The sequence below is a fragment of the Acomys russatus genome, chromosome 7, assembly GCF_903995435.1.
Source record: "Acomys russatus chromosome 7, mAcoRus1.1, whole genome shotgun sequence".
Lineage (NCBI taxonomy): Eukaryota > Metazoa > Chordata > Mammalia > Rodentia > Muridae > Acomys > Acomys russatus.
Window position 1 is genome coordinate 17081398 of NC_067143.1, and position 25603 is coordinate 17107000.

At 40.8% G+C, this 25603-nt stretch overlaps 1 long non-coding RNA gene and 10 other non-coding genes across 16 annotated transcripts in view; all 11 read right to left on the reverse strand.

The window, feature by feature from the left end:
* The window catches only part of LOC127191522 (uncharacterized), an 81209-nt gene that overhangs the window by 53084 nt on the left and 2522 nt on the right, over positions 1-25603 (reverse strand). The window lies entirely within an intron of this gene.
* Positions 1249-1327, reverse strand: LOC127192458 (small nucleolar RNA SNORD115). Its single transcript, XR_007830947.1, has one exon. It is a non-coding gene; the product is annotated as a small nucleolar RNA SNORD115 (small nucleolar RNA).
* On the reverse strand, positions 4012-4090 carry LOC127192598 (small nucleolar RNA SNORD115). The gene has a single exon (XR_007831059.1). It is a non-coding gene; the product is annotated as a small nucleolar RNA SNORD115 (small nucleolar RNA).
* On the reverse strand, positions 6764-6842 carry LOC127192456 (small nucleolar RNA SNORD115). Its single transcript, XR_007830945.1, has one exon. It is a non-coding gene; the product is annotated as a small nucleolar RNA SNORD115 (small nucleolar RNA).
* Positions 8546-8624, reverse strand: LOC127192595 (small nucleolar RNA SNORD115). The gene has a single exon (XR_007831056.1). It is a non-coding gene; the product is annotated as a small nucleolar RNA SNORD115 (small nucleolar RNA).
* LOC127192596 (small nucleolar RNA SNORD115) lies at positions 10328-10406 on the reverse strand. The gene has a single exon (XR_007831057.1). It is a non-coding gene; the product is annotated as a small nucleolar RNA SNORD115 (small nucleolar RNA).
* Positions 12105-12183, reverse strand: LOC127192461 (small nucleolar RNA SNORD115). Its single transcript, XR_007830949.1, has one exon. It is a non-coding gene; the product is annotated as a small nucleolar RNA SNORD115 (small nucleolar RNA).
* Positions 13889-13967, reverse strand: LOC127192463 (small nucleolar RNA SNORD115). Its single transcript, XR_007830951.1, has one exon. It is a non-coding gene; the product is annotated as a small nucleolar RNA SNORD115 (small nucleolar RNA).
* Positions 15673-15751, reverse strand: LOC127192459 (small nucleolar RNA SNORD115). Its single transcript, XR_007830948.1, has one exon. It is a non-coding gene; the product is annotated as a small nucleolar RNA SNORD115 (small nucleolar RNA).
* LOC127192550 (small nucleolar RNA SNORD109A) lies at positions 18889-18953 on the reverse strand. Its single transcript, XR_007831018.1, has one exon. It is a non-coding gene; the product is annotated as a small nucleolar RNA SNORD109A (small nucleolar RNA).
* On the reverse strand, positions 22335-22399 carry LOC127192555 (small nucleolar RNA SNORD109A). Its single transcript, XR_007831022.1, has one exon. It is a non-coding gene; the product is annotated as a small nucleolar RNA SNORD109A (small nucleolar RNA).

Consider the following 25603-nt stretch of genomic DNA (forward strand, 5'->3'; position numbering starts at 1 on the left):
TTGTAGGGAATGGGACCTCATATGACTTGGTGAAGGTCAACTGTTGGCGACCGTGTAGAAAGGTCACAATACTCTTCTGGGATTCTATGTGCATTAGAAAAACCGCAAGAGAGCATCCCTTTCTGCAAAGGTCTAAATAACCTTCTTCAGAATTCTGGTGGGTTCCTATCCACGTTTTCCTCAGACTTCCCGGCAAGTCCACATAGGCACATAAAGTATCATGGAGGCCTTTGTCAGAGATTCAATTGTCTTGCCAAGGTCTTGCACTGCAATATTCTCAACTTTTCTGACTCTCCTGCAGCGATGTTCATTTGTCACACCGGATTGTTGAATGCAAGAGTTTGTCTGACATACCCATGACCGCAAGCAGGCTTGTGCTTCCTTTTATTACAGAATGACGGCAAAGTCAAGATGATAGAACACCCTCAGGCTTTTCAGTGCATCAGAAGAACACCTGAATCTTGAACCTATACAAGGTCCAATTTCCCTGAGAACGATCTTCCCAGTACGAAATGCTCACCTAGCCAAATGCTGGCCATATCTTCAGTCAAACATCGCTATGCTGTAGAAATTGATACTAAGGCCATTTTTAGCACCTAAATATATAGGTATTCCATGCAAAGGTGGTTCGCCTGGACACCACTACTAAATGGATACAATTTTTCCCTTAATCTCACTTTAAGCAATGTGGAAAATGGATCATGCTTAGTGTCCATCTCAATATCTCCCTCTCTCTAGACATAGCTGCTAAGATCTCAGTAAAAATGTAATTCGGGTGACCCAGCATAATTTGATATTCTGCCCCAGGAAAGCAGGAATCAGTCACTATTCGTTTCTAGTCTTCCTCAATTTCTGGTCCATATTATTTCCAACATTCATCATTTCAGACTCACCTTCTTGCCAATTAATGGAGGCACAGTACATTTAAAAATTCAAATGCAGAGATTTGACTCTTATACCTTGAAGCTGTGATTCAGCTGTGAGGTCTATGATGGTTTTGCCCGAGACTGCAAGACAACAGCAAAGACAAAGACATGAGGAGTATGCTTGGGCAGTATCACCAAGGCCAGGGTTAGAAGTACAAACAGAGGTGCATTTTGGTGGCCATTCAAGGTTCAAAGCCAGATGTGCACCAGAAGTTCCAAAGTTCTCTCCTCTGAATAAGAAGCCTTGGGGACATTAGGACCACTATAACCATCTCTTGAGAGTGCATCAGGAAGTGGGACATGAGCCCCCATTCTCTTTTCTGGGCCTCAGCGTATTCCCATTGAATATGATTTTTATGTCATCACCTCTCTTCATGACTTTAGGTTTTCATCATTGACCCAGGTTTCCACCAAGTGTTGATTTGCATCCTATTTTTATAATCCTGTAACACTGACACTTACCAGACCCAACAACAGTCCCTTAGAATCCTGATTGGAGACACTTATCCAAGGAGAATCAAGCCCAATACTTCTTGTCATCACGCTGTGCTGCCGACTGTGATGGAGAACCTTGTGGGTGGAATGAAAGAGAATGTTGGTTAGACACATGCATGCCCATTCCTTGCTAAAATTATTAAAGTTTGTTGGAATTTCAGGAAGATCTTTCTGGCTTCCTGCCCATGGGTGTATATAAGTGATAGTTGCTTACTGTACTAGAGGCCAACGCAGAGACATTAAGTGGTTGATACAATTTGCCATTGCCATGGAATTTAGAATTCCAGTTAAACTCTTCTGGTACTCATTGCTTTCCCTTTCCATTCAAAGAAAAGATATATCTGAGTACATAGGGATATAGTAGGAAGGGACTTCATATGACTTTGTGAAGGTCAAATAATGGCAACCGTGTAGAGAGGTCACGATACTCTTCTGGGATCCTATATGCATTAGAAAAACCTCGAGAGAACATCCTTTTCTGGCAATGGTCTAAATAACCTTCTTCAGAATTCTGGTGGGTCCTATACACGTTTTCCTCAGACTTTCCGTCAGAGTCCACATGGCACATCAAGTATCATGGAGGCCTTTGTCATAGCTTCAAATGTCGTTGCCAAGGTCCTGCACGGCAATGGTGCTCAACTGTTTTCTGCTCTTCCTGCAGCGATGTTCATTTTGTCATAACACGGATTGTTGAATGCAAGAATGTCTGACATACCATGACCCAAGCAGGCTTGTGCTTCCTTTATGATTACAGAATCATGGCAAAGTCGAGATGATAGAAACACCCTCAAGGCTTTTCAGTGCATCAGAGAACACCTGAATCTTTTTTTTTTCCATTTTTTTTATTAATTTATTCTTGTTACAACATCTCAATGTTTATCCCATCCCTTGTATCTTCCCATTCCTCCCCTCCCCCATTTTCCCATTATTCCTCCACTATGACTGTTCATGAGGGGGATTACCTCTCCCTATACATTCTCATCGGGTATCAAGTCTCTTCTTGGCTACCTGCTGTCCTTCCTCTGAGTGCCACCAGGTCTCCCCCTCCAGGGGACATGGTCAAATGTGAGGCACCATAGTACATGAGAAAGTCATATCACACTCTCCACTCAACTGTCGAGAATATTCTGACCATTGGCTAGATCTGGGAAGGGGTTTAAAGTTTACCTCCTGTATTGTCCTTGGCTGGTGCCTTAGTTTGGGCTCAAATCTGCCTATCATATTTTTCTACTTGTAGATTTCTAGGACCCTCTGGATCCTTTTATTTTGCTATTCCTCCATGTGCCTCTCATTTAGAGTCCCAATAGGATGCCTTCCCCTCTGTCCCAGTTTCCTGGTAAGTGAAGGCTTTCATGGGACATGCCCCTTGGCCTAGTATGCCGATATAAGTGAGTATATGCCATTTGATCCTTTCTGCTTCTGGGTTAACTCGCTCATTATGATCATTTCTAGCTCAATCCATTTGTCCACAAATTTCGGGAATTCCTTGTTTTTAATAGCTGAGTAGTATTCCATAGTGTATATGTACCACAGTTTCTTTATCCACTCTTCTACTGAGGGACACTTAGGCTGTTTCCATGTTCTGGCTATTATGAATAAGGCTGCTATGAACATGGTTGAGCAAAGTTTCTTGTTGTGTGCTGAGCATCTTCTGTGTATATTCCAAGGAGTGGAATAGCTGGGTCTTGAGGAAGCCCTATTCCCATTTTTCTGAGATAGCACCAGATAGATTTCCAAAGTGGCTGTACTAGTTTGCATTCCCACCAGCAATGAAGGAGGAACACCTGAATCTTGAACCTATACAGAGGGTCCAATTTCCCTGAGAACAATCTTCCCAGTGCCAAATGCTCACACTAGCCAAATGATGGCCATATCTAAAGTCAAACATTGCATGCTCTAGAATGATACTAAGGTCATTTTTAGCACCTAAATATATAGGTATTATCCATGCAAAAGGTGGCTCGCCTGGAAACCACTAACTGAATGGATACACTTTTTCCCTTAATCCCATTTACGCAATGAGGAAAATGGATCATGCCTAGTGTCCATCTCAATAATTCCCTCTCTCCAGACACAGCTGCTAAGATCTCAGTAAAATGTAATTCCTGTGACCCCAGCATAATTTGATATTCTGCCCAGGAAAACAAGGATTTGTCACAACTCGTTCTAGTCTTCATCAATTGCTGGGTCCATATTATTTCAACATTCATCATTTCAGGAACATGCCTTGTTGCCAATTAATATGGAGGCACAGTAACATTTAAAAAGTCAAATGGCAAGAGGATTGACTCTTACCTACCCTCGAAGTTGTGATTCAGCTGTGAGGTTCTAAGATGGTTTGCCAGAAGACTGCAAGACAACAGCAAAGAAATAACATGAGGACTGTGCTTGGCAGTATCACCAAGGCCAGGGTTAGAAGTACAACAAGAGGTGCATTTTGGTGGCCATTCAAGGTTCAAAGCCAGACGTGCACCAGAAGTTCCAAGGTTCTGTCCTCTGAATAAGAAGCCTTGGGGACATTAGGACCACTATAACCCTCTCTTGAGAGTGCATCAGGAAGTGGGACATGAAGCCCCCCGTTCTCTTTTCTGGGCCTCAGCGTATTCCCATTGAGTATGATTTTTATGTCATCACCTCTCTTTATGACATTAGGTTTTCATCATTGACCCAGGCCTTCAACCGACTGTTGCTTTGCATCCTATTTTTATAATCCTGTAACACTGACACTTACCAGACCTAACAAAGTCCCTTAGAATCCTGATTGGAGACACTTATCCAAGGAGAATCAAGCCCAATACTTCTTGTCATCATGCTGTGCTGCCGACTGTGATGGAGAACCTTGTGGGTGGAATGAAAGAGAATGTTGGTTAGACACATGCATGCCCATTCCTTGCTAAAATTATTAAAGTTTGTTGGAATTTCAGGAAGATCTTTCTGGCTTCCTGCCCATGGGTGTATATAAGTGATAGTTGCTTACTGTACTAGAGGCCACGCAGAGACATTAAGTGGTTGATACAAATTTGCCATTGCCATGGAATTTAGAATTCCAGTTAAACTCTTCTGGTACTCATTGCTTTCCCTTTCCATTCAAAGAAAAGATATATCTGAGTACAATAGGGATATAGTAGGGAATGGGACTTCATATAACTTGGTGAAGGTCAAATAATGGCAACCGTGTAGAGAGGTCGCGATACTCTTCTGGGATCCTATATGCATTAGAAAAACCTCGAGAGAACATCCTTTTCTGCAATGGGTCTAAATAACCTTCTTCAGAATTCTGGTGGGTTCCTATCCACGTTTTCCTCAGACTTTCCGTTCAGAGTCCACATAGGCACATCAAGTATCATGGAGGCCTTTGTCATAGCTTCAATGTCTTGCCAAGGTCCTGCACTGCAATGTTCTCAACTGTTTCTGACTCTCCTGCAGCGATGTTCATTTTGTCATACCGGATTGTTGAATGCAAGAATTGTCTGACATACCCAATGACCCCAAGCAGGCTTGTGCTTCCTTTATGATTACAGAATCATGGCAAAGTCGAGATGATAGAAACACCCTCAAGGCTTTTCAGTGCATCAGAAGAACACCTGAATCTTTTTTTTTCCATTTTTTTATTAATTTATTCTTGTTACATCTCAATGTTTATCCCATCCCTTGTATCTTCCCATTCCTCCCCCCCCCCCATTTTCCCATTATTCCTCCACTATGACTGTTCATGAGGGGGATTACCTCTCCCTATACATTCTCATCGGGTATCAAGTCTCTTCTTGGCTACCTGCTGTCCTTCCTCTGAGTGCCACCAGGTCTCCCCCTCCAGGGGACATGGTCAAATGTGAGGCACCATAGTACATGAGAAAGTCATATCACACTCTCCACTCAACTGTCGAGAATATTCTGACCATTGGCTAGATCTGGGAAGGGGTTTAAAGTTTACCTCCTGTATTGTCCTTGGCTGGTGCCTAGTTTGGGCTCAAAATCTGCATACCATATTTTTCTACTTGTAGATTTCTAGGACCTCTGGATCCTTTCTATTTTGCTTATTCCTCCATGTGCCTCTCATTTAGAGTCCCAATAGGATGCCTTCCCCTCTGTCCCAGTTTCCTGGTAAGTGAAGGCTTTCATGGACATGCCCCTTGGCCTAGTATGCGATATAAGTGAGTATATGCCATTTGATCCTTTCTGCTTCTGGGTTAACTCGCTCATTATGATCATTTCTAGCTCAATCCATTTGTCCACAAATTTCGGGAATTCCTTGTTTTTAATAGCCTGAGTAGTATTCCCATAGTGTATATGTACCACCAGTTTCTTTATCCACTCTTCTACTGAGGGACACTTAGGCTGTTTCCATGTTCTGGCTATTATGAATAAGGCTGCTATGAACATGGTTGAGCAAATTTTCTTGTTGTGTGCTGGAGCATCTTCTGTGTATATTCCAAGGAGTGGAATAGCTGGGTCTTGAGGAAGCCCTATTCCCATTTTTCTGAGATAGCACCAGATAGATTTCCAAAGTGGCTGTACTAGTTTGCATTCCCACCAGCAATGAAGGAGGAACACCTGAATCTTGAACCTATACAGAGGTCCAATTTCCCTGAGAACAATCTTCCCAGTGCCAAATGCTCACCTAGCCAAATGATGGCCATATCTAAAGTCAAACATTGCTATGCTCTAGAAATTGATACTAAGGTCATTTTTAGCACCTAAATATATAGGTATTCCATGCAAAGGTGGCTCGCCTGGAAACCACTACTGAATGGATACACTTTTTCCCTTAATCCCATTTTACGCAATGAGGAAAATGGATCATGCCTAGTGTCCATCTCAATAATTCCCTCTCTCCAGACACAGCTGCTAAGATCTCAGTAAAATGTAATTCCTGTGACCCAGCATAATTTGATATTCTGCCCAGGAAAACAAGGATTCTGTCACAAACTCGTTCTAGTCTTCATCAATTTCTGGGTCCATATTATTTCAACATTCATCATTTCAGACATGCCTTGTTGCCAATTAATGGAGGCACAGTACATTAAAAAAGTCAAATGCAAGAGATTGATTCTTACCTCGAAGTTGTGATTCAGCTGTGAGGTCTAAGATGGTTTGCCAGAAGACTGCAAGACAACAGCAAAGAAAATAACATGAGGACTGTGCTTGGCAGTATCACCAAGGCCAGGGTTAGAAATACAACAGAGGTGCATTTTGGTGGCCATTCAAGGTTCAAAGCCAGACGTGCACCAGAAGTTCCAAGGTTCTCTCCTCTGAATAAGAAGCCTTGGGGACATTAGGACCACTATAACCCTCTCTTGAGAGTGCATCAGGAAGTGGGACATGAAGCCCCCGTTCTCTTTTCTGGGCCTCAGCGTATTCCCATTGAGTATGATTTTTATGTCATCACCTCTCTTTATGACATTAGGTTTTCATCATTGACCCAGGCCTTCACCGACTGTTGCTTTGCATCCTATTTTTATAATCCTGTAACACTGACACTTACCAGACCTAACAAAGTCCCTTAGAATCCTGATTGGAGACACTTATCCAAGGAGAATCAAGCCCAATACTTCTTGTCATCATGCTGTGCTGCCGACTGTGATGGAGAACCTTGTGGGTGGAATGAAAGAGAATGATGGTAGGACACATGCATGCCCATTCCTTGTTAAAATCATTGAAGTTCATTGGAATTTCAGAAAGATCTTTCTGGCGTCCTGCACATGGGTGCATATCAGTGATAGTTGCTGTCTCTACTAGAGGCCAAGCAGAGACATTAAGTGCTTGATACAAATTTTTCATTGCCATGGAAGTTAGGTCTCCAGTTAAACTCTTTTGGTGCTCAATGCTTTCCCTTTACATTAAAAGAAAAGACAATCTGACTACAATAGGGAATTCGGTGGGAATGGGACCTCATATGACTTGGTGAAAGTCAACTAATAGCGACCGTGTAGAAAGGTCACAATACCCTTTTTGTATCCTATGTGCATTAGAAAAACCTCAAGAGAGCATCCCTTTCTGCAAAGGGTCTAAATAATTTTCTTCAGAACTCTGGTGGGTTCTTATCCACGTTTTCCTCAGACTTTCCGGTTAGAGTTTACATAGGTTCCTCAAGTATCATGGAGGCCTTTGTCATAGCTTCAATGTCTTGCCAAGGTCTTGCACTGCAATGTTCTCAACTGTTTCTGACTCTCCTGCAGCGATGTTCATTTTGTCACACCAGATTGTTGAATGCAAGAATTGTCTGACATACCCAATGACCCCAAGCAGGCTTGTGCTTCCTTTATGATTACAGAATGACGGCAATGTCGAGATGATAGAAACACCCTCAAGCCTTTTCAATGCATCAGAGGAACACCTGAATCTTGAACCTATACAGAGGTCCAATTTCCCTAAGAACAATCTTCCCAGTTCCAAATGCTCACCTAGCCCAATGATGGCCATATCTCAAATTACACATCACTATGCTGTAGAAATTGACACTAAGGTCATTTTTAGCACCTAAATATATAGGTATTCCATGCAAAGGTGGCTTGCCTGGAGACCACTACTGAATGGATACACTTTTTTTCATAATCCCACATTAAGCAATGAGGAGAATGGATCATGCCTTGTGTGCATATCAATATCTCCCTCTCTTCAGACACAGCTGCTAAAATCTCAGTAAAATGTAATTCCTGTGACCCATCATAATTTGATATTCTGCCCTGGAAGCAAGGATTCTCTCACAAACACGTTCTAGCCTTCATCAATTTCTGGGTCGGTATATTGTCAACATTCATCATTTCAGACTCACCTTCTTGCCAATTAATGGAGGCAGAGTACATTTAAAAAGTCAAATGCAAGAGATTGACTCTTATCTCGAAGCTGTGATTCAGCTGTGAGGTCTAAGATGGTTTGCCAGAAGACTGAAAGACAACAGCAAAGACAAAGTCATGAGGAGTGTGTTGGGCAGTTTCACCAAGGCCAGGGTTAAAAGTACAGCAGAGGTCCATTTTGGTGGCCATTCAAAGTTCAAAGCCAGATGGGCACCAGAAGTGCCAAGGTTCACTCTTCTGAATAAGAAGCCTTGGGGACATTAGGACCACTATAACCCTTTCTTGAGAGTGCATCAGGAAGTGGGACATGAAGCCACCGTTCTCTTTTCTGGGCCTCAGCGTATTCCCATTGAGTATGATTTTTATGTCATCAACTCTCTTCATGACATTAGGTTTTCATCATTGACCCAGGCCTTCACAGACTGTTGCTTTGCATCCTATTTTTATAATCCTGTAACACTGACACTTACCAGACCCAACAACAGTCCCTTAGAATCCTGATTGGAGACACTTATCCAAGGAGACTCTAGCCCAATACTTCTTGTCATCACGCTGTGCTGCCGACTGTGATGGAGAACCTTGTGGTTGGAATGAAAGAGAATGTTGGTAGGACACATGCATGCCCATTCCTTGCTAAAGTTATTGAAGTTCATTGGAATTTCAGATAGATCTTTCTGGCCTCCTGCCTGTGGGTGTATATCATTGATAGTTGCTGTCTCTATTAGAGGCCAAGCAGAGACATTAAGTTGTTGATACAAATTTTCCATTGTCATGGAAGTTAGGTCTCCAGTTAAACTATTCTGGTCCTCATTGCTTTTCCTTTCCATTAAACGAAAAGATATATCTGAATACAATAGGGAATTCGGTGGGAATGGGACCTCATATGACTTGGTGAAGGTCAACTAATGGCGACCGTGTAGAAAGGTCACGATACTCTTCTGGTATCCTATGTGCATTAGAAAAACCTCAGGAGAACATCCCTTTCTGCAAAGGGTCTAAATAACCTTCTTCAGAATTCTGGTGGGTTCCTATCCACGTTTTCCTCAGACTTCCTGGTCAGAGTCCACATAGGCACATCAAGTATCATGGAGGCCTTTGTCATAGCTTCAATGTCTTGCCAAGGTCCTGCACTGCAATGTTCTCAACTGTTTCTGACTCTCCTGCAGCGATGTTCATTTTGTCATACCGGATTGTTGAATGCAAGAATTGTCTGACATATCCAATGACCCCAAGCAGGCTTGTGCTTTTTTTATAATTACAGAATGATGGCAAAGTCGAGATGATAGAAACACCCTCAAGGCTTTTCAGTGCATCAGAAGAACACCTGATCTTGAACCTATACAGAGGTCCAATTTCCCTGAGAACGATCTTCCCAGTTCCAATTGCTCGCCTAGCCAAATGATGGCCATATCTAAAGTTACACATCACTATGCTGTAGAAATTGACACTAAGGTCATTTTTAGCACCTAAATATATAGGTATTCCATGCAAAGGTGGCTCGACTGGAGACCACTACTGAATGGATACACTTTTTTTCATAATCCCACTATAAGCAATGAGGAAAATGGATCATGTCTCGTGTCCATATCAATATCTCCCTCTCTCCAGACACAGCTGCTATAATCTCAATAAAATGTAAATTGTGTGACCCAGCATAATTTGATATTCTGCCCAGGAAGCAAGGATTCTTTCACAAACACGTTCTAGTCTTCTTCAATTTCTGGGTCCATAGTACTTCAACATTCATCATTTCAGATCACCTTGTTGCCAATTAATGGAGGCACAGTACATTTAAAAAGTCAAATGCAAGAGATTGACTCTTACCTCGAAGCTGTGATTCAGCTGTGAGGTCTAAGATGGTTTGCCAGAAGACTGCAAGACAACAGCAAAGACAAAGTCATGAGGAGTGTGTTGGGCAGTATCACCAAAGCCAGGGTTAGAAGTACAACAGAGGTGCATTTTGGTGGCCATTCAAGGTTCAAAGCCAGATGTGCACCAGAAGTTCCAATGTCCTCTCCTCTGAATAAGAGGCCTTGGGGACATTAGGACCACTATAACCCTCTCTTGAGAGTGCATCAGGAAGTGGGACATGAAGCCACCGTTCTCTTTTCTGGGCCTCAGCGTATTCCCATTGAGTATGATTTTTATGTCATCAACTCTCTTCATGACATTAGGTTTTCATCATTGACCCAGGCCTCCACCGACTGTTGCTTTGCATTCTATTTTTATAATCCTGTAACACTGACACTTACCAGACCCAACAACAGTCCCTTAGAATCCTGATTGGAGACACTTATCCAAGGAGAATCAAGCCCAATACTTCTTGTCATCATGCTGTGCTGCCGACTGTGATGGAGACCTTTGTGGATGAAATGAAAGAGAATGTTGGTAGGACACATGCATGCCCATGCCTTGCTAAAATTATTGAAGTTCATTGGAATTTCAGAAAGATCTTTCTGGGTCTTGCCCGTGGGTGCATATCAGTGATAGTTGCTTTCTCTACTAGAGCCCAAGCATAGGCATGAAGAGGTTGATACAAATTTGCCATTTCCATGAAAGGAAGAATTCCGGTTGAACTCTTCTAGTACTCACTGCTTTCCCTTTCCATTCAGAGAGAAGACATATCTGATTACCATAGGGAAATCCTGGTGAATGCGACCTCATATGACTTGGTGAAATTCAAGTAATGGCAACCGTGTAGAAGGGACACTGTACTCTTTTGGTATTCTGTATGCATCAGAAAAACTTCAAGAGCACATCCCTGTTTGCAAAGGGTCTAAATAACCTTCTTTAGAAATCTGGTGGGTTCTAATCCATGTTTTCCTCAGACTTCCCGGTCAGAGTCCACTTAGGTACATCAAGTGTCATGGAGGCGTTTGCCATAGATTCAATGTCTTGCCAAGGTCCTGCACTCCAATGTTCTCAATTGTTTCTGACTCTCCTGCAGCGATGTTCATTTTGTCACACCGCATTGTTGAATGCAAGAATTGTCTGACATACCCAATGACCCAAGCAGGCTTGTGCTTCCTTTATGATTACAGAATGATGGCAAAGTCAAGATGATAGAAACACCCTCAAGGCTTTTCAGTGCATCAGAAGAACACCTGAATCTTGAACCTATACAGAGGTCCAATTTCCCTGAGAATGATATTCCCATTTCGAATTGCTCACCTAGGGAAATGCTGGCCATATCTTAGTCCAACACCGCTTCGCTGTAGAAATTGATAGTAAGGTCATTTTCAGCACCTAAATATCTAGGTTTCCATTCAAAAGTGGCTTACCTGAAAATTACTACTGTATATGTACACTTTTTCCCATAATCCCACTTTAAGCATTGGGGAAAAGGGATCATGCCTAGTGTCCCTCTCAATATCTCCCTCTCTCTAGACACAGCTGCTAAGATCTCATTAAAATGTCATTCTTGTGAGCCAGCATAATTTCATATTCTGCCCAGGAAAGCAAGGCTTCTGTCACAAACCTGTTCTAGTCTTCATCAATGTGTGCGTCTTTCTTATTTCAACATTCATCATTTCAGACTCACCTTGTTGCCAATTAATGGAGGCACACTATATTTTAGAAAGTCAAATGCAAGAGGTTGACACTTACCTCGGAGCTGTGATTCAGCTGTGAAGTCTAAGATGGTTTGCCATAAGACTGCAAGACAACAGCAAAGACAAGGACATGAGGAATGTGTTGCCCAGTATCATCAAGCGCAGGGGAAGAAGTACAACAGAGGTGCATTTTGGTGGCCATTCAAGGTTCAAAGCCAGATGTGCACCAGAAGAGCCAACGTTCTCTCTTTGAATAAGAGGCCTTGGGGAACTTAACCACTATTATGCTATCTTGAGAGTGCATCAAGAAGTGGGCCATGATGCCCCCTTCTCTTTTAGGGCCTCACCGTATTCCCATTGAGTATGATATTTATGTCATCACCTCTCTTCATGACATTAGGTTTTCATCATTGACCCAGGCCTCCACCGATTGTTGCTATACATCCAATTTTTATAATCCTGTAAAAACTGACATTACCAGACCTAACAACTGTCCCCTATAATCTTGATTGGGGACACTTATCCAAGGAGAATAAGCCCGATACTTCTTGTCATCATACTGTGCTGGCTGGCAACCGTGATGGAGAACCATGTGGGTGGAATGAAATAGAATGTTGGTAGGACACATGCATGCCCATTCCTTCCTAAAATTATTGAAGTTCATTGGAATTTCAGAAAGATCCTTCTGGCCTCCTGCCAGTGGGTACATATAAGTGATAGTTGCTGTCTCTACTAAAGGCCAAGAATAGACATTAAGTGATACAAATTTGCCATTGCCATGGAACGAAGAATTCCAGTTGAACTCTTCAGGTGCTCATTGCTTTCCCACTCCATTCAGAGAGAAGACATATCTGACTACCATAGGGAAATCCTGGTTAATGGGACCTCATACGACTTGGTGAAGTTCAAGTAATGGCAACCGTGTAGAAGGGACACTGTACTCTTTTGATATTCTATGTGCATTAGAAAAACCTCAAGAGCACATCCCTTTTTGCAAAGGGTCTAAATAACCTTTTTTTAGAAATCTGGTGGGTTCTAATCCATGTTTTCCTCAGACTTCCTGGTCAGAGTCCACATAGGTACATCAAGTGTCATGGAGGCCTTTGCCATAGCTTCAATGTCTTGCCAAGGTCCTGCACTGCAATGTTCTCAATTGTTTCTGACTCTCCTGCAGCGATGTTCATTTTGTCACACCGGATTGTTGAAAGCAAGAATTGTCTGACATACCCAATGACCCCAAGTAGGCTTGTGCCTCCTGTATGATAGCAGAATGACCGCATATTCGAGATGATAGAAACACCCTCAAGGCTTTTCAGTGCATCAGAAGAACACCTGAATCTTGAACCTATACAGAGTTCCAATTTCCATGAGAACGATCTTCCCAATGCAAAATGCTCACCTAGCCAAATGTTGGCCATATCTTAAGTCATACATCGCTATGCTGTAGAAATTGATACTAAGGTCATTTTTAGCACCTAAATATATAGGTATTCCATGCAAAGGTGGCTCACCTGGAGACCACTACTGAATGGATATACCTTTTCCCACCATCCCACTTTAAGCAATGAATAAAATGGATCATGCCTAGTGTCCCTCTCAATCTCTCTCTCTATTCAGACATAGCTGCTAAGATCTCAGTAAAATGTATTTGCTGTGATCAAGCAAAATTTGATATTCTGCCCAGTAAAGCAAGGCTTCTGTCACAAACTCTTTCTAGTCTTCTTCAATGTGTGGCTCCATATTATTTCAACATTCATCATTTCAGACTCGCCTTGTTGCCAATTAATGGAGGCACACTACATTTTAGAAAGTCAAATGCAAGAGATTGACACTTACCTCGTTGCTGTGATTCAACTGTGAGGCCTAAGATGGTTTGCCAGAAGACTGCAAGATAACAGCAAAGACAAAGACATGAGGAGTGTGTTGGGCAGTGTCACCAAGGCCGTGGGTAGAAGTTCAACAGAGGTGCATTTTGGTGGCCATTCAAAGTTCAAAGCTAGACGTGCACCAGAAGTGCCAAGGTACTCTCCTTTGAATAAGAGGCCTTGGGGACATTAGGACCACTATAACCCTCTCTTGAGAGTGCATCAAGAAGTGGGACATGATGCCCTCTTTCTTTTCTGGGCCTCAACGTATTCCCATTGAGTATGATTTTTATGTCATTACTTTTCTTCATGACATTAGGTTTTCATCATTGACCCAGGCCTCCACCGATTGTTGCTATGCATCCAGTTTTATAATCCTCTAACACTGACACTTACCAGACCCAACAACAGTCCCTTAGAATCCTGGTTGGAGACACTCATCCAAGGAGAATCAAGCCCAATACTTCTAGTCATCATGCTGTGCTGCCGACCGTGATAGAGAACCTTGTGAGTGGAATGAAAAAGAATGTTATTAGGAAACGTGCATGCCCATTCCTTCCTAAAATTATTGAAGTTCATTGGAATTTCAGAAAGATCTTTCTGGTCTCCTGCCCGTGGGTGCATATCAGTGATAGGTGCTGTCTCTACTAGAGGCCAAGCATAGATATGAAGTGGTTGATACAAATTTTCCATTGCCATGGAAGTTCGAATTCCAGTTGTACTCTTCTGGTGCTCATTGCTTTCTTATTACATTCAGAGAGAAGACATATCTGACTACAATAGGGAAATTGTGGGGAATGGGACCTCATATGACTTGGTGAAAGTCAATTAATGGCAACCGTTAGAAGGGACACAGTACTCTTGTGGTATCCTTTATGCATTAGATAAACCTCAAGTGAACATCCCTTTTTGCAAAGGGTCTAAATAACCTTCTTCAGAACTCTTGTGGTTTCTTATCCACGTTTTCCTCAGACTTCCTGGTCAGAGTCCACATAGGTACATCAAATATCATGGAGGCCTTTGTCATAGCTTCAATGTCTTGCCAAGGTCCTGCACTGCAATGTTCTCAACTGTTTCTGACTCTGATGCAGGGATTTTCATTTTGTCTTATGGGATTTTTGAATGCAAGATTTGTCTAACATATCTAATGACCCCAAGCGTGCTTGTGATTCCTGTAGGATCACAGAATGACCTCAATGTCAAGATGATAGAACACATTCAAGGCTTTTCAGTGCATCAGAAGAACACCTGAATCTTGAACCTATACAGAGGTCCAATTTCCCTGAGAGTGATATTCCCAGTGTGAAGTGCTCACTTAGCCAAATGCTGGCCATATCTTATGTCAAACATTGCTATGCTGTAGAAATTGAGACTAAGGTCATTTTGAGCACCTAAATATCTAGGTATCCAATCAAAGGTGGCTCACCTGGAAATCACTACTAAATGGATACACTTTTCCCATAATTCCACTTTAAGCATGTAGGAAACGGGATTATGCCTTGTGTTCCTCTCTATAGCTCCCTCTCTCCAGACAAAGCTGCAAAGGTATCAGTAAAATGCAATTTCTGTGAGCCAGAATAATTTGAATTTCTTTCCAGGAAAGCAAGGCTTCTGTCACAATCCCATAGTAGTCTTCATCAAAGTGTGGGTCCATTTTATTTCATCATTCATCATTTCAAACTCGCCTTTTTGCCAATTAATAGAGGCACACTGCAAATTAGAAAGTCAAATGTAAGAGATTGACACTTACCTCGGGGCTGTGATTCAGCTGTGAGGACTTATATGGTTTGCCAGAAGACTGCAAGACAATAGGAAAGACAAGGACATGAGGAGTTTGTTGGGCATTATTTCCAAGTCCAGAGGTAGAAATTCACCAGAGGTACATTTTGGTGGCCATTCAAAGTTGAAAGGCAGATGTGCACCAGGTGTGCCAAGCTTCTCTCCTTTGAATAAGAGGCCTTGGGGACCTTAGGCCCATTATAACTTTCTCTTGAGAGTGCATCAAGGAGAAGTGGGCCATGATGCTCCCGTTCTTTTTTCTGGGCCTCAGCGTATTCCCATTGAGTATAATTTTTATGTCATCATATCTCTTCATGACATAATGTTTTCATCATTGACCCAGGCCTCCACTGATTGTTGCTACGCATGCTATTTTCATAATCCTGTAACACTGACACTTAGCAGACCCAACAACTGTCCCTTAGAATCCTGATTGGAGACACTTGTCCAAGGAGAATCACGCCTGATACTTCTTGTCATCATGTTGTACTGACCTGTTTGATGGAGAACCTTGTGGGTGTCATTAAAGAGAATGGTGGTAGTACACGTGCTCATCCGTACCGTACTAAAAATATTTAAAATTATTGGAATTTGAGTAATTTCTTTCTGGCCTCCTGCCGATGGGTGCATATCTGTGATAGTTTCTTTCTCTACCTGAGACCAGTCATTGAACTTAAGTGGTGGATACCAATTTGCAATTGCCATGGAAGGTAGAATTCCACTTGAACTCTTCTGGTGCTCATTGCTTTCCCTTTCCATTTAGAGAGAGGACATATCTGACTACCACAGGGAAATGCTACGGAATGTGTTTTTCGTGAGATCCTCAGATGACTTGGTGCAAGTCACCTCATTCAACCATGTATAATGGACACAGGTCTGCTGTGGTATCCAATATGCATTAGAAAAATCTCAGGTGAACATCTCTTTTCCCAAAGGGTCTAAGTGTCTTTCTTAATAACTGTGCTGTATCCTTATTCAGGTATTCTTCAGTCTTCTGGATCATAGTCCTCTTAGGAACATCAAGTATGAGGAGGCTTTTGACATAGTTTCAATATTTCCATGGCCCTTCACTGAAATATCCTCACAGGTTTCTGACTCTTGGGCTGGGATGTTCATTGTGTCTCACAGGATTTGTGCTAGTAAGCTTATGTCTGCATTATCCTGTATTCACATGCACACCTGTGCTTCTTGTAGGATTGCAGAATGACCTAAAAGTAGAGATGATAGAAGCACTCTCAAAGTTATTCAGTGCCTCAGAAAAACGCCTGAATCTTGTACCTATCCGTTGGTCCAATTTCCTTGGCAATGATCTTCCAAGTGCAAATTGCTCTCCTAACCAATGCTGGATATATCTTACATAAATCATTGCTATGCTGAAAAAATTGAGACTATGGTAATTTTGAGCACATAAATATCTTTGTATCCCTTTCAAAGTTGGCCTCATTTGAAAACCACTACTGAACGGATACACATTTTTCCATAATCTCACTGCAAGCAATGAGGCAACGTGATCATGCAAGTTCTCCCTCTCAATACCTCCCTCTCTCCAGACCCTACTGCTAGGATTTCATTAAAATGTAATTCCTGTGAGCTAGCATAGTTTGATATATTGCCCAGGAAATGGAGGCTTCTGTTTCTAACCAGTTCTAGTCAGCATCAATGTGTAGGTTCTTTTAATTTCAACATCCATCATTTCAGACTTGTTTTGCTGTTAATTACTGGAGGCACACTGCATTTTTCAGGAGTCAAATACAAGAGATTGTCACTTACTCCTGGGCTGTGATTCAGCTGTGTGGTCTAAGATGATATGCCAGAAGACTGCAAGACAACAGCAAAGACAAGACATGAGGTTTGTGTTGGGCAGCATCTCCAAGCCCAGGGGTAGACATTCACAGGAGGTGCATTATTGGTCAATCCAGTCTACAAACAAATATCACTCTCATAGCATAATATAATTCATGATACTAAAGTATTGTTTAAAAGCACATTTCACAGCGGATGGATTGTTACATCCAGTTAGGTTGATCTGACTCTAAATCGGATGTAAAATCACATACTGCCCATGGTGTTGCCTTCTTTTTTTGTAGAATGAGGTCAACCGTTTACATTGTACTTGTTCAATAGCCAGATATGCATTTCAGAATGGGGTAGAATTTAATGGTCTCTTTTGTACTCCAGGTATGTTACCAGGTCTTGAATAGTGGATTTACTAACAGTAATGGTGAAGAGCTTTGGCATCACTCTTGAGACTCATATAAATTTTTTGAAAAAAAGAAAGTTTCTAAGCACTTACTGTAAAGATTTTTTACACAAGATATCATAGGTCCAATTCTTTGGACTACATTTTCCTCCAAATCTTACCTTTGAAAATGCAGTCTATTCGACATACATGGCTCAAACTCTGTTTAAAAGGGCATATATCAAACAGTATATCCTAGTGAATTAAACACTTCCTACTCTCATGCCAGGGTGAATCATGATATGTGGGTCATTTTTGCTTAAACTATGATGTTTCTGGCATATTTGTAGGGCTTATATTTATTGTATAGCCTTTCTGCTCTTGGGTTTTGTTTTAATATGGCCTTTGCCATCCCCTCTATAGTCAGGGTTATGGCTGTAATATTGTCTTTTTTTTTTTTGTAATTATTCCTTTGGTATTGTTTTCCAAGGTGGTGAGTAAGAACCAAATGTAGTTTGGAAGTGAATTTGGCCTTCTGTTTGTGTCCTGCAAGTAGTGTGTGAACACTATATATTTGCTAAAAATAACACATACTCTGTAGAAGCAGAGTAATGTGCTTCAGTTATAAAAAATCAAAATGAGAGCTTCGACTACTGGCACATTAGCTTAAGTGAAACTTGTTTTGCACAACATTGCAAAGCTACCTTGGCAGCAATGAGCACAATAGAATGTGAATTTCTACTGGTATGGTATGCTGCCTGAACTGGTGTTCCTTAGAGTCCAGAAAGATTAAAGCCCTAAGGGTAAAGACAACTTCCTTCCTATATATAAATTGAATGATGCTGGACCTATTCTCGGAACCTCATCATTGACATAAATTTGGATAAAAGAAAGAGAGAGTCATGGTCCTCCAAGAATAACTTTAAAATGGCATGAGTCTTACTATCTCTCCATGCCAATTAAATATATATAGGAAGGGTGGTATTAGTGGAATTTAAGAGAGATATATGTATGGTTGGGAAGGTATGATTCGGGTCCTAAACACCTGTAGATTCCCTCTTTGGTACATGTGGTAGTCAGTCACTAAAGTACATTATACACAAAAAGTCTATGGGATTGTCTTTTCAGATGGGAAAAAATGGAGAAAATATTAGAAAATTTGGGGTCCTGTAATAATGCCATTTTGGTAAAAATCTAGGGTCAAGGAGACAATGTACACACGTGTTCATCTCCTGTCAAAACCAAAGAGTGCCTGCCAGGCTCTGAAAACCTCATTTGTCTCAAGGGGACTTCATATCTGGACCTCAGCTCGCATCTGTACAAGCCAGTCAACGTCCTCAGATACTTGTTGTCATCATGGATCCAGAAAAGGCCTCTGTCAACACATGAGCTTTTCAGCTGTGAGCCAAACCTCAGAAAGCTAACTCCTGGGATTTGAAAGGAGAGATCAGATTTGTGCAGGAGTAAAGGATCTCAGTCTATCAACAGTGCAATGGAAAAGCCAGGAACTTGAAATAAGTGAATTTACTTTTACTTTTATTTTCATAATAGAGAAATTTTTCTAAAAATGTATGGGGAAAATTGCTGACCCTTCAAAAAATCAAATCAATTTGGATGCATACTATGCTTTGAGTCTCAGTCACTAAAACATTCTCAAGGTCAATAGGTCAAAAATTCAAGGATTCAAAATGCAATGAGACCTTTCTCCAAGACTTTTCATAAGCATCTTAACGTTCAGATTTGATTTCAGTGCCTTCATCTAATCAGTTTTATTAGATTCATCTCCCTTTTCTCCTGTACAATAGATATACCCCTATCTTTTTCAAAGCTCTGCATACCATTGTTTAATTCAATTATTTTTGAAGCATGTCCCATGTCTATATTCTCCATTTGTGTTTCCCTATTCATGTCAGGATGTAAGACACAGGGCTGGCAAGGTCAACTATTTTCCTTATCACCAGTGATTTTGCAGGTCTTTGAGAAGGAAGAACCATTGTGATTATGAGGCTGAGTTTATAGTAGTCTCAATGTGCTTTAATATAGTATTGTATTTCTTTGTATATTTTGACAAGTGTTACATTTCAAAGGTTATTTAAAGGCAGTGCAGTGTCTTCATACCTTTTCTTACTGCTTTGTATAACACGGGCAATCTAGTGTTGTGGCTCAACATGTTAGTATTTTTTTTATATTAATCAATGGTGTTTTCTTAACTGTGGTTTAGAATGTTAAATTTTTAGGATATTTCTCTTGAATTTAAGAGAACAAATCCATCTTCTGCAAAGCTACTTAAAAAGAGAGGAAAACACATTTGGTCCATTCTGAGATTCCACAAGTACAGAAGAAGGATGGCCTCAATCTCTAATGGGTGCACTCTGTGCTCTAGTGGACTAGACTCCCAATATTCTATCATTTTCCTTTGGGTACCACACTCATCTGTAGAGAAATATCAGTTAATAGGCTATGAGTTTGAGCAATAGTAAGATAAAGAGCCTGGGTATGGTATATGGTAGAACGCCACATTTTTTTTTTTAATAAAAAGCTTCAGATAACAGGCTGAACTGAAATTCATTTCTCAAATACTTTCACCCCACTAGTGAATTTTATATTTCCTAAGTCTACACTTAATGTATTACTGGTTTCCATTGACCCTAGCTTGTGTCAGCTGTAACTACCTGTGAGAGCATACTTGCAAGGCAAGAGGCATGGCATTGTTACAAATCAATGGTTTATTGTGAATCAATGGGAAATGGCCAAGAGAATGTCTTTGTGACATTCTTATTGCTAGAGCTACTCAGTAGGTAAATAACTTTCTAGAAATTCCCCCTTTCTTCACTCAAAGAAAACAATTCAATTAAAACACATCCAGAGCTTACCTGTTGTGCCAGGGAAGAAGTAGCTATAAAAGGCTCTGACCTGCAACAACATTTTAATGAAGATTTTCATGAAAGGAAGTGCATCTCAGCAACCTGGCCAGCAGAAATCCTCTCAAGCTGGAAGTCTCTGAATCCATCCCTCTTCCCTAGACATCCCAAATGAGTTCGTTTACTCTCCTCAGGGTTAATGAATATTGCCAGGAATTCTGATATTCCTGACAGCTTGCCCTGAGCCAGACAGTTACAGCATTTTTAATGGTGCTAAAAGACTCAGGGTGGCTGACTTCAGGAGCATAGGGTAGCCTGTAAACAGGCAGGCAGCTATAAAACAAATATCAATCTCATAGTATAATCCAATTTGTAATACTAAGAAAATGTTCAAAGGCATGTTGAAACGGAGTAGAATGGGTTGCATCCAGTCTAGATGGTTCTCTTTGGAAATCAGATGTAAGTTCACATACTTCACATGGAATTGCCTTTATGTGTTCCTAGAATGAGTTCAGCATTTGACATTCTGCTTCTGCCATGGACAAATATGCATCTGAAAATGGGGTAAAAATTAATGGTTCTCTTTGCAGTCCAGTTTTGTTACCAGTTCTTGAATAGTGGATTTCCTACCAATGATGGGGAAGAGCTTTGTCACCAGCTCCTGTGAATCAAATTAATTTTTATGAAAAGAAAAAATTTCTAAGCTCTTACTGATAAGGATTTTGTGATTAATATTTCATGGGTAAAGATATTTGGAGTATGTTTTCCTTCAAATCTTTCTTTGGAAAATGCAGTCTATTGGAAACGCATGGCCTCAAACTCTCTTTAAGAGGGCATATATCAAAGAGTACAATCAAGTGAAGTCAACACTTCCTACCTACATGCCAGGTTTAATCATGATATACAGATCATTTTTGCTTGAACGTTGATGTTTCCGGCCTATTCCTGGGAGTTATACTTGTTCTGTGGACCTTTTCAGCTTTGCCTTTGGTTTAAGATGGTCTAAGCCATTTTCTCTATATCCTGTGTAATGGCTGCAATGTTGTATTTGCTTTTGTAATTTTTTCTGTAAGACTGTTTTCCCAGGTGGTGAATAAGAACTAAAAATATTTTGGAAGTGATGTTGGGCTTCTGCTTGTGTCCAGTAAGTAGTTTGTGAATGCTATCTATATGCCAAACATAACACATACTCTGTAGAAGCAGTGTGATACACTTTAATAGTAGTGAATTCACAGGAAGAGCTTCCACTAGAGGGAGAGGAGATTAAGTTCTGCACCACATTGCAATGCTACGTTGACAGTAACAAGCACACTAGAAACCTGTAGTTTCACTTGTATGGAATGCTACCTGAACAGGTGTCCCTTAATGTCCAGAAAGTTTCCAGCCCTAAGGACAAAGATAACTTCCCTCCCATATGTAAATTGAATGATGCAGGACATATACTGGGGTCCCCAACATTGACACAAATTTGGGTAGAAGAAGGGGAAAGACATGGTCTTCAGGATATATTTAAAAATGGCATGAGCCTTTCTATCGCCCTCCAATTAAATACATATCAGAAAGAGTGGCCTTTTTGGGTAGAAGAGAGATGCATGTATGGTCTGGAAGGAATGTATCATGCCCTAAACATCTGTGGATTTCCTCTTGAGCATATGTGTTAGTCTGGAAAAAATATACAGGTATACACTTAAAGCAATGGAATTGGCTTTTCAGATGGAAAACAATGGAGAAAACCATAGGCAAGTTTGGGTCTTGCAACACTGCCAGATTGGTAAAACTCTACAGTCAAGGAGACAGTGTGCACAAGTGTCCATCTCCCATCAAAACCAAAGAGTGCCTGCCACGCTCTGAAAACCTCATTTGTCTCAAGGAGACCTCGTATCTGGACTTCAGCTCACATCTGTACAAGTCAGTGAATGTTCTCAGATACTTGTTGTCATCATAGATCCAGAAAAGGCCTCTGTCAACACATGAGTGTTTCATCTGTGAGCCAAGCCTCCAAGAGTTAACTCCTGGGCTTTGAAAGGGGAGGTCAGATTTGTGCAGGAGTCATGGATCTCAGTCTATCAACAGTGCTATAGAAAAACCAGGAACTTGAAATAAGTGTCTTTCACTTCTGTTCTCACAATAGAGAAAATTTTCAAAAAAATTTATGTGGAAAAATTGCTGAATCTTCATAAATTACAAGCAGTTTGAAAGTGTACTACGCTTTGGGTCTCAATTGTTAAAAAAGTTTCTCAAGGTTAATAGTGCTCACAGGGGTTCAAAATTCAATGTGTCCTTTCTAATAGCTTTTTATAGGCATCTGAATTTTTAGATTTGATTACAGTCTCTTCATAGAGATTACCTCATTAGATTGTTCTCCCTGTTGTTCCTGTACAACAGATATAGCCCTATCTATTTCAAAGCTCTGCATATTATTGTTCAGTTCAATTTTTACAAGCCTGTTCCATGTCTATGTTGTCCACTAATGCTTCCTTACTCATGTTAGGATGTAAGTAACAGGGCTTGCTAGGTCAACTATTTCCCATAACACCAGGAATCTTGCAGGTGTTTGAGAAGGAAGGGCCATTGTGATTCTGAGTCTGAGTCTATAGTAGTATCTCCATGTTATCATATAGTGTTGTATTTCTTTGTATAGATTGACATGTGATCCATTTTTAGAGGTTTTTAAAGTGCAGTCCAATGTCCACAGAACTTTTCCTTATTGTTTGGTATACTATGAGCAATCTAGTGATGTGGCTGAATATGCTAGTTTGTTTGGTGTATTAATTAATGGTGTTATCGTAACTCTGATTTAGAATGGTACATTTTAAGGATCTTTCGCTTGAAATTAAGTGAACAAAACTGTCATCATCAAAGTTACTTAAAAGAATGGGAAGAGATTTTGGGTGCATCCTGAGCATCCCGAAGAACAGAAGAAGGATGGCCTGATTCTGTAATTGGTGCTCTCTGTGCTCTAGTGGAGTAGACTCCCAATATTATATCATCTACCTTTTGGTACCACACCTATCAGTAGAAAATACCTGTTAATCTGGCTATGAGTTTGAGTGATAGTATGCTAAAGAGCCTGGAAATGAAATACGGTTGAAAGGCATATGTTTTGTTTCAAATGGAAAGCTTCAAAGAGCAGGATCAACTGAAATCAATTTCTCAAATACCTTCACACCACTAGTGAATTTTAAATTTCCTTACTCTACAGTTAATGGTATTAATGGTTTTCCTTGATCATAGCTTTACCAGACATGACTCGCTGGGAGAGCACACCTGCAATGCAAGAGGCATCACAATTGCTAACATGAATGGCACACCAGGAATCAATGAGATATGGCCTAAAGAGTGTCTCCATAAAATTTTCATTACTAGAGCTACTCATTAGGTAAATAACCCTTTGGAAGTCTTCTGTCTTTACTCAAAGGAAACAAGTCAAGTCAAAGGGATCCAGAGCTTACCTGTTGTGCCAGTGAAGAAGCAGCTCTCAAAAGCTCTGGCCTGAAACAGCATTTCAAAGAAGTCATTCGGGAAAGAAAGTGCATCTCTGCAACCTCTCCACCTGAAATACTCTCAAGCTGGAAGTTGCTGAGGCCTTCCCTCTTCCCTAGACATCCCAAGGGAGTTCATTTACACTTCTCAGGCTTAGCAACGGTTGTGGGTAATTCTGATATTATGACAGATTGCTCTAAACCAGAGAGTTATAACATTCTGGATGGTGCTAAAAGTCATAGGATGGCTGACCTTAGAGAGCATAAGGGAAGCCTGTAAACAGGCAGGTAGGTAAAAAAAATATAATTATCATAGTATAATCTAACTTAGAGTACTACAAAAATGTTCACAGCCATGGAGTACTGAGGAGGATTGTGTTACATCCAGTCTATGTTTATCTCTCTGGAAATCTCATGTAAAACAACACATGGCCCATGGAATTGCTTCTATGTGTTTCTAGAATGAGTTCAGCCCTAGATATTTTACTTCTGCCATGGCCTGATGTGCATATGAGAATAGGGTTGAAATTAATGTTGCCCTTTGCACTTCAGGGATGTATGTTCCCAGGACTTGAAATGTGGATTGCATACCAATGATGGTGAGGAACTTTGGCATTGGCTGCTGTGACTCAAGTTCATTTTTATGAAAAGAAGAAATTTTCTAAGCACTAACTTTTAAGTTGTGATTAAAATGTCAATTCTTAGGGGTATTTTTTCCTTCAAATCTTATCTTGGAAAATGCAGTCTAATGGACATGCAAGTCGTCAGGATCTGTTGAAGAGGGCATATATCAAAGAGTATATTCAAGTGAAACAAACATTTCCTACCCACATGCCAGGTTGAATCAGGATATGTGTGTCAGTTGCGATTGAACTGTGATGTTTCTGGCCTAATCGTAGGGGTTCTAATTGTTGTGTGGTACTTCTTCCTTTGGGCTTTGGGTTAAGATGGTCTTAGCCATTCTCTCTATACCCTGTGTTGCAGCTGCAATGTTTTTCTGGCTTTTGTAATTTTTTCCTGTGTTATTGTTTCACAGGTGGTAAGTAAAAATAAAAAATATTTCAGAATAGATGTTGGCCTTCTGCTTGTGTCCAGCAATTAGTGTGGGAAGGCTATCTATATGCCAAATGTAACACATACTATGTAGAATCAGAGTGATACAATCAAGAGTTTCCACTACAGGGACAGGAGCTTAAGAGAAACATGTGCTGCACCTATTGCAATGTTACCTTGTCAGTGATGAGCAAAATAGTAACCTGTATTTCCACGGGTATGGTACACTTCCTGGTCAGCTGTCCCTTAATGTCCAGAAGATTTCCATCCCTAAGGATGGAAATACGTTATTTGGAAGATACAGGACGTATTCTGAGGAATTCACCTTTGACACAAATTTGAGTAAAAGAAGAAGAAAGACATGATCCTCCAACAATTGGGTTAAAAATGGCATGATCCTTACTATCTCTCCCTGCCAAATAATTACATACAGGGAAGGGCAGTTTTCTTGAAGTAGAAGAGAGGTGCATGCTTGGTCAGAAGAATGTATCAAGTCTAAAAATCTGTGGATTACTGTTTGGCATGTGTGTTATTCAGGAACAAATACACATGTATACACTTAAAGTCTAGGAAGTGTTTTTCAGATGGAAAAAATGGAGAGCACATTAGGCAATTTTG